General features: G+C 39.5%; 1 long non-coding RNA gene across 1 annotated transcript in view; it reads left to right on the top strand.

Moving 5' to 3' along the window:
* LOC110741519 overlaps nt 1-20805 on the top strand; it is a 129241-nt gene extending 108436 nt beyond the window's left edge. The window contains exon 4 of the long non-coding RNA XR_002517773.2: nt 18091-20805. This is a non-coding gene — a long non-coding RNA (uncharacterized LOC110741519). The remainder of the gene's footprint in view (nt 1-18090) is intronic.
* Nucleotides 20806-21881: the final 1076 nt, after the last annotated feature.

Here is a 21881-nt window from a genome sequence, read left to right as displayed (position 1 = left end):
GGGACGACAGATGTGAGTCACTGCACAGCGGGAACATACTAACCTAAAGCAATTTGTTGTTATCTGGAATTCAGATTTAACTGGTTGTCTTATGTTTTATCCAGCAAACCTACTTTCTTGTATGTCTTTAGTTAGAGTGTACCACAAGGTAGGGTTTTGGGTGATTTGGAGGGATGAAGTAGCAGTTACTTAGCAGTTCAGATACAAGCATACCTTAGAGATATTGGGAGTTCCAGACCACTGCAATAAAGCTGATACTGCAAAAAAGCAAGTCACACAATATTTTTGGTTTCCCAGTACACATAACAATTGTATTTATAGTATACTATAGTCTATTAAGTGTGCAATAACGTTATGTCTAAATAAGTAATGTACATACATTAGTTCAAAAATACTTTCTTAACAAAAATGCTAATGATTATCCAGACCTTGAGTGAGTCACCATTTTTTTTCCTGGTGGAGGGACTTGCCTCAATGTTGATCATTGCTGACTGCTGAAGGTTGGGGTGGCTATGCCAATTTCTTTCCTTTTCTTTTTTTGAGAAGGAATCTCATGCTGTTGCCTGGGCTGGAGTGCAGTGGTGTGATCTCAGCTCATTGCAACCTCTGCCTCCTGGGTTCAAGCAATTTTCCTGCCTCAGCCTCCCAAGTAGCTGGGATTACAGGCGCACACCACCATGCCCAGCTAATTTTTTGTATTTTTAGTACAGACAGGATTTCACCATGTTGGCCAGGCTGGTCTCGAACTCCTGACCTCATGATTCGCCCACCTTATCCTCACAAAGTGCTGAGATTACAGGCGTGAGCCACCACACCCGGCCCGGCAATTTCTTAAAATATGACAACAATAAAAGTTGTTTTATCAATGGACTCTTCCTTTCTCAGAAGATTTCTCCATAGCATGTGATGCTGTTTAATAGCATTTTACCCATGGTAGGAATGCTTCAAAATTGGAGTCAATCCTCTCAAATTCTGGTGCTGCTTTATCAACAAAGTTATGTAATATTCTAAATCCTCTGTTGTTTCAACAGTGTTCACAGCATCTCATCAAGAATAGAGTAGGTCTTAAGAAATCACCTTTTTTCTGCTCATCCATAAGTACAACTCCTCACTTGTTAAAGTTTGATCATGAGATTGCAGTAATTCAGTCACATCTTCAGATCCACTTCTAATTTTAGTTCTCTTTTTCTTATGCATTTCCATCAGAGCTCTTGAGTGATCAGGTGCATGGTCAATATGCAGTAATTTTTAAAAATAATCTTTATTTCTGAGCAATAGGTCTCAACAGTGGGCTTAAAATATTCAGTAAGCCATGCTGCAAACAGATGTGCTGTCATCCAGGCTTTGTTGTTCCTATGAAGCACAGGAAGAGTAGCTTCAGCACAATTTTTAAGAGCCCTAGGATTTTCAGAATAGTAAAGGAGCATTCTCTTCAACCTAAAGTTACTAGCTGTATTTAGCCCCTAACAAGAGAGTCAGCTTGTCCTTTGAAGCTTTAAGGCCAGGGATTGATGTCTCTCTAGCTATGGAAGTCCTAGATGACATCTTCTTCCAACATAAGGCTGTTTCATCTACATGTAGTGTACATCTTAGTGTAGCCACTTCATCAATGATCATAGCTAGATTTTCTGGACAACTTCTGCAGCTTCTTTGTCAGCGCTTGCTGCTTTACCTTACACTTTAATGTTATGGAGATGTCTTGTTTCCTTAAACCTGATGAACCAACTTCTGCTAGCTTCACACTTGTCTTCTGCAGCTTCCTCATGTCTCTCAGCTTTCATAGAATTGAAGAGAGTTGGAGATTTGCTATGGATTAGGCTTCGGCTTAAGGGAAATATTTTGGCTGGTTTGATCTTCCAGCCAGAGCACTCAAAATTTCTCCATGTCAGCAATAAGGCTGTTTCGCTTTTTCATTTGTCTGTTCGCTGGAGTAGCACTTTGAATTTCCTTGAGGACTTTTCTTTTGCATTCACAACTTGGCTCTTTGACACAAGAAGCCTAGCTTTTGACTTATCTCAGCTTTTTTTTTTTTCATGCCTTAGGATTTTTTTATTACTATTATACTTTAAGTTCTAGGGTACATGTGCACAATGTGCAGGTTTGTCACATATGTATACATGTGCCATGTTGGTGTGCTGCACCCATTAACTTGTCATTTACATTAGGTATATCTCCTAATGCTATCCCTCCCCCCTTCCCCCTCCCTACAATAGGACCTGGTGTGTGATGTTCCCCTTCCTGTGTCCAAGTCATCTCATTGTTCAGTTCCCACCTATGAGTGAGAACATGTGGTATTTGGCTTTCTGTTCTTGTGATAGTTTGCTGAGAGTGATGGTTTCCAGCTTTTAACGTGCCTTCTTCTCTAAGCTTAATAGTTGCTATCCTTTGATTTCCCATTTGTCCTTATAAAAGAACACTGGCAATGAGCTATACTTTTTTTTTCTTTTTTTTCTAAGTAGGAAATGGGTTAAAGTGAGTGATGTGTGACCCTTCCTTTCACTTGGATACTTAGAGGCCATTGTAGGGTTATTAACTGACCTAATGTCAATATCGTTGTATTTCAGGGAGTAGGGAGGCCTAAGAAGAGGGAGAGAGATGGGGGAACCGCTGGTTGTTGGAGTAGTCAGAACACACACAACATTAATCAATTAAGTTTGCCCTCTTATATGGGAGTGGTTGTGGTGCCTGTAAACATAACAAGAACAACATCACAGATCACTGATCCCAGATCACCATAACAGATATAATAACAATGAAAAAGTTTAAGCTATTGTCAAGATTACCAAAATGGGATGCATAGACATGAGGTGAGCACATGTTATTGGAAAAGTGACGCCAACAGATGTGCTTGATGCAGAGTTGCCACAAACCTTCCATTTGTACAGAAAATGCAGTATCTGTAAAGCTCCATAGAATGCAGTGTGTCTATACGTGGTTGCTGATCTGCTGACCTGCCCCGTGGGTATGAAACAGCAGCCACACCTGCAATGACTCAACCTTCCCATGGACCCTCCTTTCGTTGTCCTACTCCTAGGCTAAGCCTGTCCATTCGGCTTTGTAATGAAGAGACCTGGCCTCTAGAGGATAACCTCATCACTAAGGTCAGAGGCAAAAAGAACTGGCCTGAGTTTCAGTCCCCTTTCGTGAGGTTCCAGATCATGCTTATGAGTTTTTACTTAACTTTGATCTCCCCCAATATATACCCATAATCTCTTTCCCAACTGCCTGCCCAACCTCAATCTCCAGCCCAGGACCCAGAGATAAGAACCTTACAGGGACTGCTTTTCCAGCTCTGGCAGTTGTGGAAAGCCAGTTCTCTGTAACAAATCAAAAGTTCTCATCAGGACCTCAGGAAGAAGTCCAGGCCAAGGATTCTCCTAAGTGTTCTTAGCTATTGCCTACTTCTATTCTACATAACTGGCTTCATGGTCCAGGAATGCTTCTTTTTCTTGACAATCACCAAACTGAAGTGCTAAGAGGAAGACTGTTACCCTGAGGTCTAATGCGTGTATCTCTGAGAATAAGACAGTTTTTCTTAGAGAAATGAAGCAGTCACACACAGAGCCCACTGAAGTTCGACCTTCTGTTGTGTAATCACACACACTTGCCAGCACATGTAGTCAAACTTGTCTGCCCTTGTGATTTTCTACAGATAAATGAGTAGGTCATTCTCTTATTTACCGTATTTATCCACAAAGGTACCATCAAGATAGAAAATATGAAAGTGGGACACAAATACGGAAGCATCCATTCACACTGCTCACCCATAGGAGATGGTGGTAAATCTTCAAGGCAGTTTCTTTATTTAACACATGAACATGTGGTCCCTGTATCATCTCAGGTCATGTCACCCCTGTGGGGTATTGAATCCTTGCTGTTTATTTATGCCTTATGACATTTATATGTTCGGCTTCAGTGTGTGGATTGTGTTCAGGGAAATGCATGCTTTAACACTAGAGGCATAGATGCGGCATGCTAAGAAGACACTTGGCTTTCAAACATGTGCACTCCTATGACTATGGAGCTCTCTATAAGAAGCCACTGACTTGCTCCTTCCAATATACAGAGAATCTCCAATCCTTCCCTCCACCTGAAAGCTGCTGTGTGTGCTAACCATTAGTCCCTTACTCTCCTCCAATGGCCGACTTCACATTTGCAACAGTCCTCTTTCACATGGTATTTTAAATGTCTCCTATAGTCTGGGCCAAGTCTATATAATAACATTTAAAGGAAAGAAGATGTATAAAAAAGGAGAAAATAAAACCCACAGAGATACCTTAAATTCCCAAGAAATCAGAAAATGTCAGTTTTCCATATAAATAGCTATAAAACCCCAGGAGCCACAGTTACCCCGCAGACCTGTATGTCATTTGCTGGACCACAATATTTTTCACTCTTACTGAACCCTCTTTCTTAAAGATAAATTTTTCTGTTGATAAAGACATGAGTTATTTATCCAAAGTCTTTTTTCAGAAAAACACTTTATTTTCAGGAGTTAGAAAAAATCTAGGTAATTCTACCATAACATACCTTTTACTCCACCGCCCCCTCACCAGCCCTGATAGAGAATGGTGTCAACTTATATTTAATTCTACTGAAATTGGGAAATCATACCTACCCAAGAAGTGAGTTTGCAAGTTTTCAGCTTTCCTTGTTCAGTTATCTAGCTGCCAGTTTGGCTTCCCTTTTAGCATTCTTTTTGATTCTGGTCTTAGAACTTCAACCTTGAGTTTGGAAAGGAATCCTTTATTTAAATTTCCAGAGTCAAGTAGCACAAATATATGTTCTTGGCAAGACTAGATGTCTCTGCTTTGATCAACTCACCATTTATACTTTTTAATTAATAGGAGATTAAAAAAAACCAACATGGCCAACTAAAAGCATTGTATTCTCTTTAATTTGTTTATGCAAGGAGGAAGCTTTGAAGTAACTTTGAAAGGTGAATCCTATTGCTTTAATATGACAGAACATTTTGTAATTTGTGTTTTCTTCCTACCTAACTGGCTGTCACAGCAAAAGCAGCAAAACAAAATCATACCCTGGAAGTGATAGCAATAAATTAAGGGTAAGGAAATACAATAAGCTGATAGAAACTACTTTTGAATTACAGCAAAAAGATCATTTCAAGTTTCAGCTACATTGATTTGCCAGGGATTAGCATTTGTGCATCTGTGTAGTTTCACTTTGACATGGGGTACTGTCTGTGGCCAGAATCTTCATGTAGTAAGGAACTGAGAGCATGAAGGTGAGAAGAGGTCCTGATACACTGGAACTTGACCTCAGACTTTGTGGAAAAGGAAGCAAAGGAAACCCAAAAGAGAAGGCACAAAGATGAAGAGGGAGCTGGGGAGAAAGACAAGGACTCCTTGACAGCTCTCTGCTTCACATCTGTTTGCTGCCAGCAGACAGGCGGAGGGCACCCTTGGCCACCCAGAAACCATGCATGCCCCTTTCCCTTCTTACCAGTGTGAGTAGAGATGGAAGTCTGCGTGGAGGTGTGCCTGGTCCAATCACTGCCTAAATTATAATTGAGAAAGTTCACCTGCAAGTTTATTTATTTATTTTTTCAAGCTGGCTTTGTCTGTATCACCAAAATCAGTCTGGGTCATCCCTGCCTCCAGGGGGCGCTCGTTGGCCCCAAGAACTCATTGCACAGAAGGACACTTGATGGCTTGTGCTTCTTGACTTCATTCTTCCAAGGAAGATGCTTATGTGATCATGACATTGACAGAATCTAATTTGTTTCAATCTTGATTTAAAACATGTTACCATGTTCCATAGATGACACACATTTGTTTTTTAATGAATATGTCAATGTAATCTCAAACTATTGTCTAAGACATAGTTGTTCACTCTTGCCATGAAATAGGGGTTAAAGGAAAGCCTTGGGGGGTTCTTAGAATGACACTAACGTGGCATTTTGGCAGGACTCATTAGTATACCAGAACTCTGTCTTAAACCACAGCCACTGATCACCACCACTTTTTAAGTATATGGAAACAAATGAAGGACACTACCAAGTGGGATAGTACTACTTTGCTATTAGCCAAGAGTGTTGTCTGAATTCCAGTTCATGGTATCTGCTAAGGTGGATTGTAGAATATGGTCTTAGAGACTTTTCATCTTGTTAAGCTCAAACTTGAACCCTTCACTACAGAACATCTGATGGGATGGAAGAGAATGTAGGCTGCAGTAGGGTCAAGTGGACAGCTAAGAGATACTGGTTGCACTTCGACATCATTGGTGCAAGAGAAAGCCCTCGGAGAGACAATTACATCCAGATGTGTGACCATTTACACCACGGTGGCTAGATAACTAGAATTTCAGGCTCCATTAAGGCCTTGGAATCTAAGTGATAGTAAATTATCTTCACTGGGAGGAAAGAGGGAGAGGGTTAAAATCTTAACAGTCTCATGCCCTAGAAGCCTATACAGTGTGGTTTCTCAGAGAATTTGCTGGATGTGATCTTTAATCAATATTCTTGTCTGTTTTGTCAATATGTAACTATTCATCACAGACAATATGACCAACACTGTGGAAAATATTTTAAAATATAAATAATAATATGTACCCACAGAGTATTGATTATTTATCACACAAGTGAAATGAAATGTATTGAATGTCTCATAAGCTGTATTTCGATTCTTGAAAGTCCATCTTAATTTTTCTCGTTCTTTCTAACACCCTAGCAACCACCCTATATTCTGTAAGATTTTTTTCACATTATAATTTAGCCCAGTGTTCTGAATAGAGGGCAATTTTGCTCCTCAGGGAACATTTGGCAATGTATGTGACTTTTTGGTTGTCACAATTGTGGAGAGGAGGAGGAGGTTGCTATTGGCATCTAGTGGGGCAAGGTCAGGGATGCTGTTAAACATCCTATAAAGTAAAGGATAGTTCCCACAACAAAGAATTATTTGGCTTAAAATGTCAGTAGTGCTAAGGCTAAAAAAGTCAACTTTTTAGCCTATTAAGTCATCTCTCTACTGTATAGACTCTCTTATAGATAAATCTCTGGACATTTTTATTCACAACTCCACGTATTATTTCCATGGGCATAATATAAATATATATGTAAATATACATGTATATGTAAATCTCTCTCTGTCTCTCATGTGTGTGTGTGTATGAAACTATATTGGACTTTATATAGGTCAGGACTGTGAGATGGATTTATTTTTCTTTCTAGAAGTGTGCACCAAATTTAAACTTGGGAAAGGGAGAGTAGGAACAACTCAGTTATTTCAAGGATAAATTTGAACATTTCTAGCCAGTGACAGTCTTTTTTCTTCCTCTAATCAGATGGCACAACTTCACTAGATTTTCTTCTAGTAATTATAAAATGCTGTTTTTATTATTGTTATTTTAGTTAGCACTCCTGAGTTTTCTGTCCACACATGTGAAAATCAACATTATTCATTCTTTGACAGAGTAAACGTAATGTTTGTCCCATCACCCTCACCTCCAGTAAAAAGATAACAGAAAACAGATCTGCCAGTAGCCATAAAATAAGTCCCGGCAGGTAAAAATGTTCATTTCTATTTTTAGGAACTAAGCTGTCCTATGAGCTAGAAATATGCATGGAATCTTCAATTTTATTTTGACATTTTAATTTGCCTAACTTATTTTTATTTTTATAAGCTTTATTTTAAAAATTTGTTTCTACGAGCAATTATTTTATTGTTTTCAAAAAATTGTGACTTGTGTTCATTATACAAATTCCAAACAGAGAAGGAGAAATCAAGGCAGACAAACCCTGATTTCCCCAAATTTCAGCATTACTATTTCACGTGCATCCTGACAACTTGCCCTGCATACACACGAAGAGATAGCTGGGTGGATGCATCTGTAAAGAGAGAGGGAACTTTACTATGCAGGAGGTATCTTTATATATTACCTTTAATTTTCCGTGAGTGTAATAGAAGAAAAACTGAAATAAAGCTTAATTAACCTCCAGGCTATGGATACCTGTTTCATAAACAACAGTGACATCAGTTCTTAGTATATTCCTCTTAGGCAGTAGTTTTCAGCCTTGACTGCACACTGGAATCAGCGGAGAATGCTTTAAAACCCAGTCTGCACCCAAGAGCGATTAAATCAGAATCTCACTGGATGGGACTCAGGTATTAGTATTCCTGAAATCTCTCAGGTGATTCCAATGGGCAGCCAAGGATGTGAACACTGATCTAATATTAAGAAAAAGGTAATTATGAAAATATTCGAGTTAAAAATCTGTGTATCTTCATTTTTGAACTCCATAAGTTGGTGCTATGTCATAGGAGATTAACATTCTTAATCTCCTCCCACTCTTCCCACTGCCTCCTCATTTTGTAATATTTTTACTTTGTCAGTGTTTATAAAACATCATGTGTGCCAGTAAAGTTGCCCCAGTCAGAGGAGTATCACCAGAGATGAGAGGGTATATTTTAGAACAATAAAACAGTGCCTGTATTAATCTGTTCTCATGATACTAATAAAGACATACTCAAGACTGGGTAATTTATAAAGGAAAGAGGCTTCATTGACTCACAGCTCCACATGACTGGTGAGGCCTCACGATCATGGCTGAAGCTGCATGAGGAGCAAAGTCACACCTTACATGGCAGCAGGCAAGGGAGAGTGTGTACAGGGGAACCCCCCTTTATAAAACCATCAGATGATCTCATGAGAACAACGTGGGAAAGACCCACCCCCATGATTCAATTACCTCCCACTGGGTTCTTCCCAAAACACATGGGAATTATAGGGGCTACAATTTCAGATGAGATTTGGGTGGGGACACAGCCAAACCATGTCAGTGCCCAGGTATAGAGAGCAGAGCGTATGAAGAAAGAGTAAGGAATGGCAGTGGGTTATCCATGCAGGGAGAAATCCCGAACCAGAGACTCCCATATGACTTCTTCCTCTATAATCAATGAATTATATTTACTTTGGGAAAAAGAAAAATTATCAACTGTATCTTAGATATCTTTTTAGACCATGATTTAATGATCGTAATCTGTGGACTTAAGTGCTTCTCTCAGATTGTTTTCAACGACTTACAGGCCAGGGATCCTCTTAAATCTCAGGTGAGAGCTATGGGAATTCTCCTCAGGAAAAGATAATAATGACGCCAATGTACAGGGTCCCGAGTCAATTTGAAACGGTTCATAGACCTCGGGCCAAGAAGAAACCCTGCTTTAGATACTCTGCCTTACCTATTTTCTTCTCTGCTAATTCACTGATCAAACTGCATTAGCAACAATGAAACCTTCCCAATGTAGGAATAGGTTTCTGATTGAGGAGGAAATGTAGGAACACATCCCAATGAATGCTACTTGAGAATGTATATCTTTTTAAATTTATTTTTTTATTTTCTTTTTTTTAGTGTTGCTGCCTTGTTCTCATCACAAAAGATTCAAACATACACAAAACATGTTGCTGTGTAGCCCAGGCAATTAGGACTACAATAAGGCAAGTGAAGAGGCTTTTTCATAGGGACTAGAATGCAACTTAGGATCTTGTATTAGTCCGTTCTCATGCTGCTAATAAAGACCTACCCAAGATGGCATAATTTATAAAGAAAAAGACATTTAATGGACTCACAATTCCACATGGCTGGGGAGGACTCACAGTCATGGTGGAAGGTGAAAGAGGGGCAAAGGTACTTCTTACATGGCAGCAGACAAGAGAGCTTGTGCAGGAGAACTCCCATTTACAAAACCATCAGACCTCGTGAGATTTATTCGTATCATAGGAGCAGTATGGGGGAAACTGCCCCCTTGAATCAATTATTTCCACTTGGCTCCACCCTTGACATGTGGGTATTATTACAATTCAAAGTGAGATTTGAGTAGGGACATAGCCAAACCATATTAGATCTCAAGGCATTATGTCTACAAAAACAAAGACGGGCCACTTAAGGGAATGCCTGTTAGTCTAGGGTATTTTCAAAGCTGTGCAGGCCTTTTCTGGGCATTGGAAGAAACTCACTTTTCATGAGATACCAGTTACACAACTAAATCTCAATGGGCAGAGGTCTTTGGTATCAGAATGCTGAAAGGCTTCCAACATTAATGCTACTGCCACTTCTTTTTGTTCTCTCTGATATAGTCCCTTCCATTCCTATCTTGAAGGCACTGGACAAGACTAGGAATTGACATATTTGGGCTCCATGGTAACTTCCAGACAATTTCCCTACCCTTTTTTTGTTTTTTTCTGAAGATTATACCATGAATTGATACTGCATTCTTCCAACCTTGAGGACAGTATCTAACCTTGCTTTGTACCTTCAAAGCCGTCAGTCTTTCCCTTAATCATAAGTATTAAACTCATCCTTGACATGTTTATAGCATTCTGGGGTCAATGTTCCTTTATTTTCTTAGGTCTTTTGATCTCTGTTGTCTCTCTTCATGAACCAGTCCCAAGTGTGGCCACATCTTAGGTCTCATCATTATCAGAGACTGGCCCACTTAGGAGGTCTCAGAATGTGAAAATCCCCTCTCAGAGAATGACCTCCTTTCCATTTGTATTTTCCACCCCATTACACATGCTAGGCATTCTATTCATTTTCAGAGTAATTAAGTCTCAGTTTAACACAACAGAAGCTCATTTCTCATTCACACAAATCCAGTGTGGGTTGGCAGGGTCTCCATCTGGGATCCAGGCTCCTTCTACCTTGTAATATTGTTGTTTCAACCCATACATGGCTTCCAAAAACACTTCAAGAGTGGAAGATTGGGATGGAGAAGACACAGCTACCTTTTTCTGCCTCACACTGCAAGAGATGCCCTTCGTTTCTGTTCCCAGTTTTTTGAAGTGAACGAATCACCTGGCCTCCAAAAAGCTGCCTTGGAGGCTTAGAAATGCACAGAATCGGCTGGGCACGGTGGCTCACACCTGTAATCCCAGCACTTTGGGAGGCCGAGGTGGGCAGATCATGAGGTCAGGAGATTGAGACTATCCTGGCTAACACAGTGAGACCCCGTCTCTACTAAAAATACCAAAAAAAAAAAAAAATTAGCCGGGCGTGGTGGCGGGCGCCTGTAGTCCCAGCTACACAGGAGGCTGAGGCAGGAGAATGGCCAGAACCCGGGAGGCAGAGCGTGCAGCGAGCCGAGATCGCGCCACTGCACTCCAGCCTGGGTAACAGAGTGAGACTCCGTCTCAAAAAAAAAAGAAAAATGCACAGAACCCAGTGGATATTTGTTGGATACTGACTGTATCTGCTGCTCCCTTTGTGCTTTCTAGTCTCCTGAGGTCTTCCCTACATGTCTCTTGTTTTAGCTTCACTTACCTGCCTTATCAGTCAGGACCACGTGGCTAATCAAGTCATGTCACAAAAATACTAATTCTCATAAAAAAGCCAACAAAACTTTCCTCAGAAATTTCTCTGTCCTCGCCTTATCAATCCCATGTTTTATATTCCCAGGCAACCCCTATTGTACTTTATCTCCTCTTCCTTTTATGGTTTTCCAAGTCTGGATAATGCCATAAAATCATGTTAATTTGACTCAAGGAAGATTAACTCTGTGCAATTCCAGGAAGGTCACAATTCATCTCTTGTTGATTTCATATTCACTTCTAGTTGACTTTTTTTTATCTGTGACCATTTAAACCTTTTCCACGTTTTTAAGGTTGCTATCTAATCCATGTCTTCTCAATTTCAGCACATGGATGGATTAATATTCAATGTTAATGAAAGGGTGAAAGGTCTGTGACTAACTTGATGAGAACTTCCTCAGATCTTTTATTCTCAACATTGTCTGTATTTTCATCCGTCTCATCTTCCTTGGTCCCTATTTTTTAAGAAACAGTCTTCTTTCCTTGCTAAAACCACATTCCTTCATTTGTTCTTTTAATTTGCATATCTTCATTAATCATATGGTGCCTTATTCCATAAATAGTCACAATCTTGGGCCAGGCATGGTGGCTCATGCCTGTAATCCAGGCACTTTGGGAGACCGAGGCAGGTTGATCACCTGTGGTCAGGAGTTGGAGACCAGCCTGGCCAACGTGGTGAAATCCTGTTTTTACTAAAAACACAAAAAAATTAACTGGGCATGGTGGCAGGCACCTGTAATTCCAGCTACTCAGGAGGCTGAGACCTGCAGGAGAATTGCTTGAACCTGGGAGGTGGAGGTTGCAGTGAGCCGAGATCACATCATTGCACTCCAACCTGGGTGACAGAGCAAGACTCTGTCTCAAAAAAAAAAAAAAAAAAAAAAAAAGTCGCAATCTTATTTAAACCTTCCCTTTCCATAGACTTCTTAACCATACACACACCCAATATTTGCTTGGTTCTGATTTTTTTTTTTTTCTCTGATATCCCTTTAGGCTACAGCCTACTTCTCACCTATTTTTCAGTATTAAATATCATAATGGAGAAGTTTGTATCTGATACTTCTTGCAAAATAGCTTCATCTCCAACCACCACCACCACCACATCCTTTGTGTAAAAACTACACATTTAGATGGTTGTTAGTGACTTCCTAATCGCTGGATTCAACAATGTGTCATCATTCTTGATATCATTCAAACTTCAGCAAAGTTTAATCATTTTTACCATTTAGTAATTCCTTTAGCCTAATTTTCATTACATTGTATGTGTAAATTTCTTATGCTTTGGTGATGAATTCTATTTATAATTTTTAGAAATAATTGCTTCCCTCCTCCTACTAAAACTCAGAATCTATTTGTTTCAAATAGAATAAAACTTGACAGAGTCATTATCCATACTGAGCTGTATTTCATGCTATACCTCTTATAGAGGATACTACCTAATGTATCCAATGCTTCACTGCCTGAAGCTAAATATAAATTCCTGCTCTTTCTGGTTTCTATTTCCCTGAAACATGTGGTCTCCAGCTAATTAGTAACAGTCTGAGGAAAATCCCACTATTGCATCCTGGATCTTGTGACCTTTGACACACAAGGGAAACTTTGAACCCATGATGTTTTGATGTTTGAAAATCAAATCCAAATAAAATAAAACCAAAGTGAAGAGCTCTATCTGGAGGTTGCTTATCCACTCAAAATTATTGGAGAGAGGTTTGTCAAAGACCCAAAGTCAAGTCTATGGAGGTGAAAGGAAATAGAAAATTGGTTGTTGTGTTGAAATGTGCTAATTTATATGATCTAAGAAGAGCAAGTGGAAATATGGGTCCAATGTGACACTTTGCAGCTCCTAAGAAAAGTGATATTGGCAATATCCATCTTCTTGAGGATTTTATCTATTTCCAAGCACTCGATCTGAAATTCTGATTGCTAGCAGCAGAATCTTTTGTGGAATGGCATTCTTCTTTGTAATTCAAGGTTTTGTCAGAATTTATGCATCTGTGGATTCATTTCCACTAATATTATTCAACACAGGTGAAACCTGTTTAATTTCCATTTTAAGGTGTTTAGGTTTGAGTTTCAGAAAATGCTAATTAATTATGGATTTGGTTAGTGCTTCTCTTGCTAGTGATTCCCCTACTCATTTTTTTTCATCCTTGGAAATAGCTGTAATTCTTAGCTTCTATATCTATCGGTCCTCTCACCATTGTCCTTTTCCTCCTTATTTTAGACAAGCTTATCAAGTTTGATTTGAAATTACTGATTCAAAATGTCTGCATGTCATTTCTGCTTTTAAAAGTCTACAATGCAGATTTTCATTTTGCCATTGTACTTTTAGTTGCCACGCAATCCTTCCCTGTCTCTTCTGGATTTGTGTGTGTGTGTGTGGTGCGCACGCGTATTGTTTTGTTTGGATTTAGCTTGTTGCCTTTGTTGCTAATTCTTTTTTGTCTACTGATTTCACTTTATTTGTTAACATTAGTCTGTCTGCTTACTTATGGATTTCAACTTTTGCCTTATAGAAGACAATTCTTGCATCCTATTAAGGATTATCTTCTGATTCCTGGATTATATCTTTTTCAGAAGCATATTTTTGTCTGACTTGAGTGTTTTTTTTTGTTTGTTTGTTTTTGTTTTGAGACAAGGTCTCACTCTGTTACCCAAGCTGGAGTGCAGTGGCATGATCTTGGCTCACTGCTATCTCCACCTACTGGGTTCAGGTAATCCTCCCACCTCAGCCTCCCAAGTAGCTGGGACTAAAGGTGTGCACCACCATGCCCAGCTAATTTTTATATATTTTGTAGAGACAGGGTCTTGCTATATTGCCTGGGCTGGCTCAAACTCTTGGGCTCAAGCAATCAGCCTGCCTTGGCCTCTCAAAGTTCTGGAATTACAGGTGTAAGCCACTGTACCTGTCATGTCCTGGGTTTTTATGAGGTTTTTCTTTTATTTTATTCTGAATTCCTTCTACCTTTGGGCTACATTTAGTTGTTTTTTCTTTTTATTCGTGTCCTTAGATAAAGAGAAATACATCACTTAGTGTTTGTAAACTGACAGGGTGTATAGAATGCTCTTGTTCCTATTCCCGAGATAGTAAAGAACAAGCTGTCAGTTGAAGACTCTGTACATGGTAAACTTTCATCTGTCACAGCTATGCTGCACTGAGGTAAGAGATGCTCCTGTTGCCTTAGTCTATAGAACATATATCTTTGTCTAATGACTTTGAAATAGACTTTTTCTAAAGATACTGACTGTGTTTTAATTATAAATGCATTTTGTAGGGTATGATGACTAAGTCAACCACTGCTGTATGCATTCTCCATCCCTATTCTGAACACTTTCCCTTGGAAATAGAGTCCCAAACAGATGCACTAGTGTAGCATTTGGGAAGAGGGCGAAGTGGAGAAGAGACACACAGATTTCCTGTTATTTCAAAGAAATACTACCTTAAAGTAAAATAATGGTTGTACAATTTTGAAATTGGTAGCCATTTTGCTTTTCTTAGGGAGTAGTTAAAATGGCATGAATATGATGTATGTATAGTCCCTCTTTTATTCAGGCAGGACTCTTTTTCATGTGAAAACAGTCAGTTTTTCTTCCAATTCAATTTTATTCATCTTGTGTCTGATAAAATTTTCTTTCACTTTCAGCAAATTTTTGTCGAGTAATTTGGAGTCTTTATATTATTATGAATTTACTGCTTTATTGAAGGATGGAAGTAGAAGGTTTTTTTCTTTTTCTTTTTTTTTTTTAAGATATTTTTAGATATGACTGGGATGTTGATAGAAAGCATGCCAAGCTAAATAACTGTCATTTAGAAAGACCAATACGCTTTCAACCAAATGATATGATTTTCTTTAAAAAGTAAACGTTGGCACAGTGGCTCAAGCCTGTAATCCCAGCACTTTGGGAGGCTGATGCCAGTGGATCACCTGAGGTCAGGAGTTTGAGACCAGCCTGGCCTACATGGTGAAACCCTGTCTCTACTAAAAATACAAAAATTAACTAGGCGTGGTGGTGGGTGCCTGTAATCCCAGCTACTTGGGGAGGTGAGGCAGGAGAATCGCTTGAACCCAGGAAGCAGATGTTGCAGTGAGCCAAGATCATGCCACTGCACTCCAGCCTGGGTGACAAGAGCGAAACTCCATCTGAAAAAATAAAAATAAAATAAGTTATGGTTTCAAATGGCAGAATCTCATTTTTTTATGACTGAATTGTACTCCATTCTGTATATGCACAACATTTTCTTTATCCATTTGTCTGTTGATGGACACCTGGGTTACTTCCAAATCTTGGTTATTGTGAATAGTGCTGCAATAAACGTGAGAGTGCATATATCCCTTCATTAGACTGATTTTCTATCTTTTGGGTATATACCTAGTTTCTACTATGATAGGTACTCATTAGAATCATTAGAATATTAGCCGGATGAAGTGGCTCACACCTGTAATCCCAGCACTTTGAGAGGCTGAGGCAGGCGGATCGTTTGAGGCCAGGAGTTCGAGATCAGCCTGGCCAACATAGCGAAACCCCGCCTCTACCAAAAAGACAAAAAATTAGCCAGGGGTGGTGATGCATGCCTGTACTCCCAGCTACCCGGGAGGCTGAGGCAGGAGAATCTCTTGAACTCGGAGGTGGAGGTTGCAGTGAGCTGAGATTGCGCCATTGCACCCCATGGGTGACAGAGTGAGACTCCATCTCAAAAAAAAAAAGAAAAAAGAAAAGCTGAACGGAAGCTCCAGAGATCATTAAATCTATCTCCCAGGTTTCCAAAACAACTCTATCTAAATTGTCCTATGTATCTCTCTATAGGAATGAGGACTCCAAAGGGACAGACTCCCTCCCAGGTGACTGCCCCATTTCCCAAGACCCAGTTCTTTCTGGTGCTTGGTTTTATGTCTAAAGTCTGTGGTCAGATAGGTGATGCCTGTGATCTCTGGAGTGGCCCCCTGCGGATCGTTATGCAAGGAGACTGTCCCCACCAATACCACCAAGCCTAGAGGCAGGTGAGGGTGTTAACCTTCCTGCTCCACTGCCAGCAGGCTACCAGCTCCGTCAGTCTTTGGCTATTTCAATGCCCTGGATCCCAGGCAGCTTGTTATAAGGGCTGGACCTTTTTGTGGGGTCCTCCTGGGAAAAGCCCTCAGTGGCTTTAGGAACATGAAGGATTTGCTCACAGTATCTCAGTCCTCATCCCAGTCTAACCAAGGGTCTGAGAACCAGACCCTGAAAAAATATCGAACTACGGAGATTTTATTTTCCCTAAAATGAATTTCAGTACTTTGATAAGTGTGACTATCCATTGACCCCCAACACACATATTTTAAAGTAAAATTTCAATGACCTGTGAAAAGATAGGCTATTTTAGTAGTAGGAGCAGAGACTTTGCTATCTCTATATCAATGTGGTGCCTGTGTATGTATGTTTTTCTTTCACAACTGAAGATTTTTTATAGTTCATTTAGACCAATTCTGCTTGCTTACTTTCCCAGAGGAAGAAATGATTTAGTCTGGATTAGTAGCATAAAACTTGATTTTCTTATGTTTATGTGAACCTCCTGGAGTTATAGGAAGAGGTGGTGATGTGCTGAGATTGGCAATGATTGGTGAAAGCTGTTCTGCAGGCGAGTCAAACTGGGATATTAATTTCCAGCACCGGGTATAGATATAGAACATTAAGTATCAATGTTTTCTTGTGAGGAATTTGAGGAAGCACCCACGTTTCAGATGAGGTGAGAGATGGCTTGTAGAGACCCATCACTGGGGCAGGAAGAGCCAGTACCTTCTAAGCACCAATCAAGCAGCTCATTGGCAGACAAGAGCAGCTCATGTGTGACCTGTGGAGTTGGCCTGATTCTGTCCAGAGCTCTGCTTCTTGAAAAAAGGAGGCTGCCTCTCAGTACCCTTGCCAGGTCTGGCAGGGGCTCCTGGAATGCTACAGATGAGATTGCTGGCAAAAGTGGTCCTGGGCTCATTCTCCTGTGACAAGAGCAAGTGAGGGATGGATGCAGAATGAACTTGGCCCTGAGTCACGCTGGCTTTATAGCAGCTATAAATCTTCTCTTTCTGTTTTTAGAAGCCAGGCCATTACTTGTTCTTTCTGTATCTTCTATCTCTTTCACTGCTGGTGATTTTGAGAGCAGCGTCTGATGTCTTCTTGCATCCTAAATTGATATGATGAAGCTTGGTAAAGAAAATACAATGAGAAAATATGATCATTCACCTGGACATTAAATACTGCTTTTTGTATTCCTTGGTCTTTGAAAGTTCTAGTGAGCAGGTGTCTCAAGAAATCTCACAGGAGATAGCCCAAATATAAACAAACAAACGAAACCACAAAATAACTTTCCTACCATTTGTATCTGTTAGAAAATATAATTTTTTAATTCAAGTCATCCCAATAGACTAGTTTGATATTCAGCATGTTTTACCTGTATGTTTAAAATATTGTTTTTAATTGTATATTTGACAAATTTACTTATGTGGGTATTTGTGTGTATTTGTATATTAATGGATTAATTTTATCCTTAATATCTTTCTGTCTCCATCCCCATTTAAAATTTAAATTTAAGACTGAACTCTCATTCTAATTAACCTCATTAACATCTCTTTTTTAACCCTTTCATAATTAATATCACTGTGCCTAGGCTAACTACATTAGAAATTGAAAGAATATAGCAGATATTGTTGGTTAAATACATCAACCATCCCCTACTTCTTTTTTACTCCTTACAAGCAAAATTAATTCCGTTTTTCTCATCTGTGCTCTGTTTAGGAAATGATGTGTACAATTGTGGCCCACGTGAAGTGTGAGGAAGTGTGCTAAGGAGTTCTAGGAAGGATGTGTGGGTAAGTAAGAGAAGGCATCTCAAGAGAAGCCTCCCCTGCCCCCCCATTGGTCATTGCTGTGTCTGCTTGTGATGCCTGGACCCTTAGCAGCTGTGTTTCAGTGCTAAAGGGGACAGGCCAAGGACACGGCCAGTAGGGTGAGGATGGAAGAGCAGCAAGAGGGTAGTGATTGGTCCTTGACGGACATCTTCCATCCACTGAATTATTTCGTCCTGGATCTGCTCTACCTGAGACTTACTGACACATAAAATAACAAGGCTCTTTGGCTTATCATTTAACCAGTTTAATGTGAAGTTTTATTTTATAAGGTTGACAACATTCTAATTGAACTGAAGAACAAAACTTACTTGTTAAGCCCTTTGTGTGTCTGTGTGTGTGTGTGTGTGCATGCATTCAAGTTCTAACAGGATTTAAAGTACAAAACGATTGGGGCAGCCCCTGCAGGCCAGGAAGTGTGAACATTGGATTTGCATTCAAACCTCAGTCCTGAAAGTATTTATTTGTCTGGATTGTTTCAGTCAACTCTAGGTGCCTCAGTTGTGTCATTTGTGGGTACAGGATACTAATACTGTCTATCCTCTTCCACTTAAGTTGTAGTCACTACATTGAGCGTATTAATTCAAGAAGAAAATCACTCAATTTCCTCTTTCTGTTCAAATGCACACTGTGGGTATCACACTTTTCTTCCCCTTAAACGGAATCTCAGGCATATCCTAAGAGGTGCATGTGTGTTTCTTAGATAATACAAGAACAATTTTCTAGTTATTTTGTTCATAAAAATTGTATCACTCGGCAATTAAAATATAACATCCTGTGTAATCATCACAAACCCTTCGACCCAAAATAGCTTATGGGGCTGGTGTCACATACGTGAAGAAATATGATGATGCTCTTTACGTAGAATATGGCTGGGATTTTGGATTAACATTACCCAAGACTGAGACTAGGAAGAGAAGCAGCTCTTCTACTTAGCCATTATGCAGCAAAGCAGGTTTCTGCTGCTCTCCAAGAAAACTAGGAAGCTCAAGCTGAATCATGCACTTCCTTTTGCATGGGTATTTGAAAGATGGGAGTATATTTCAGTGTGGTAGTCTTTGCAATGGGTGGGGCTCGCTCTTCTTGGGATTTCTGTAGTGCTGATTCTGTGCTTTAAGACAAGGTACCAGGTGAATGACTTTTGCCGCACATTGTGATATGGTTTGGTTGTGTCCCCACCCAAATCTCATCTTGAATTGTAGCTCCCATAATTCCCACGTGTTGTGGGAGGGACCTGGTGGGAGATAATTGAAGCATGGGGGCAGTTCCCCCCATACTGTTCCTGTGGTAGTGAATGAGTCTCGTGAGAGCTGATAGTTTTATAAGGAGAAAGTCCTTTCGTTTGCTTCTCATTTTCTCCTTGCTCGCTGCCATGATTGTGAGGCCTCCCCAGTCACATGGAACTGTGAGTCCATTAAACCTCTTTTTCTTTGTAAATTACCCAATCTTGGGTATGTCTTTATCAGCAGCGTGAAAACAGACTAATACACATTGTTAGTTGGAATTCACTATGGTAACCCACAGAGGCCCTAATAGTACCCAGGAGTTTGTATCTAGTTTCCCCAGAACAGGCCAAGTCACCCACCACGTTCAATAATGTAGCTTCCTGAGTGCACCTCAGAGTTTAAGTCACCTGTGCGCAAAAGGAACGGCTGCTACTCAAGAGTACTATGAAAGTGACTGAAACTGAGGGTGAATTGGGCATTTTAGTGAAGACCTAAACCCAATTTGGTTTTACTTTTTCTTGCTTTTAGTCTGCTCTTGAAAAATCGTCATAACTGCACAGCTTATCTAGGAGGTCTACATAACAATAAAAGGTAAAAGACATTTGGGAACGTAGGAATCATTAAACTATTTCTCAATTAAGTATCATAAACTGCATTCTTTTACCGTAATACTGTTCAAGGGGCAGTAATCAAATTGTATCACATTTTCCACGGATGCCGCCATCAAGATGTGAAATACTGCCTCCCTGGGGATTGGATGGACTTGGGGTTCAAGGTGAGGTGGCCATTATCCAAGACACCTGCCCCCACTTGAGCTGTATGCACATAAACTGTGACTCACTGACACTCTCTAGTAATCATTAATCTCTTACGTGCTTTTTCTTCTTTACATTTTGGACAAATGACTTTTTAGAAAGATGGAAGGAGCTGTTATCCATAGAAATACCTTGCAGTGATTATCAATAGCTTCATAAGGGAATGATAACCATATTTGAATGTAAAAATGATTACACATAGCTCAAATGCTGCAGAGAGTTAATTGTAAATGTTCCTAACCTATGTCCAACTATCACAGTCTTTTCAAAAGGCACAAAATGATGAAAACCATACAGTATTACTGAAGATGAAGACACAATACAAATACAAAGCATCTTTCGTAGTAGGTTTCTTTTTCTCAGTTTATTATGCTTATTTCATTTCATGTAGTTGTGTTGTATTACCATTTGTCATCTCTGGAAAACAGAACTTTTTCTGCAGAGATCCTTCTTTCTTCAATTCTGTGTTCTCAGAACTCAGCACAGCATTTAACAAATAAATAAAAACAAGGGTATAAGTAAATTGGCTGGGCATGGTGGCTGACACCTATAATCCCAGCACTTTGGGAGGCTGAGATGAGAGGATCACCTGGGCCCCAGAAATCAAGGCTGCAGGGAACTGTGATTGTGTCACTGCACTCTAGCCGAGGTGACAGGGCAAGATCCCATCTCTGAAAACAAGTCAAAACAAAATTTATAAGCAAATAAGAAAGAATATCACTATAGAGACCACAAACACTAGCTTGAGAAGACAGTTTTATTTTTCTTTGGGGCCATTTTAAAAAGTTTTTTATCATTGCATCCATGAAAGATTCTAAGAGAGGCCTATCCTGACAATATAGAACATTGAGAGGATATGTACATCATGTAAATGAGTTACTTAAATTTATGTTTCATTTGTACTCTTCATTGTCTGGGTTGTTAAATGTTTTATGTGTTTATTGGTGTTTCTGCTTGTTTTCCTTTTAAATGCATTTTGTATGCTTCTAATGAAAAATAACGTAATGGAAGAAAACTGAACATACGTAATATTTTAAAACCATTTATTAGGATAATGACATGGTAGTGATGAGAAATAAGAACTCTATTGATGAGAAAGTGAAAGTCAATAGAAGTAAGTGTGGTTTAGTTCTTAGCCAAGCTCCTCCTATTTGGCTGAAGATTCTATGTTGAGCTGTGCCTCATTTTTAAAAAAACTTCGTTTAAAATATGTATTTTTAAGAGACAATAGAGGTTGAAATCTAAGTTATTATGGTCACTAACTCACGAAATAGCTTCAGAGTTCCCGAAGTCTTTTAAATTCCACCTGCTTGTGTTGGCTTTACAATAGCATTACAACCGAATAGGACTGGTGTTCCCTCCCTATAAGCAGTAAATGTAAAGTCAGAAGTCAAACCCTATACTTTAGCTAAATTTACAAAATACTTTCACTTTCTCTTCAGGAGTTGTCAGGTTTCTTGCAAATGCTCTTTCTACTTTTTTAAAAAACATACATTTATTATGGAATTTCTTGTAATATCAAGACCCCTTAAATGGCTTCTGAATCAAGGTTGATTTTCTATGATTTTTGAGGACTGAGACTACTACATTAAAAAAAAAAAAAAAAAGTTTTATCAACTCTTAAAAGGTCCAGCTACCAA

This window comes from Papio anubis, chromosome 17 (genome assembly GCF_008728515.1).
Source record: "Papio anubis isolate 15944 chromosome 17, Panubis1.0, whole genome shotgun sequence".
In the NCBI taxonomy this organism is placed as follows: domain Eukaryota; kingdom Metazoa; phylum Chordata; class Mammalia; order Primates; family Cercopithecidae; genus Papio; species Papio anubis.
Note: the sequence above shows the minus strand (reverse complement) of the source record. Positions and strands in the feature narration are given on the sequence as shown.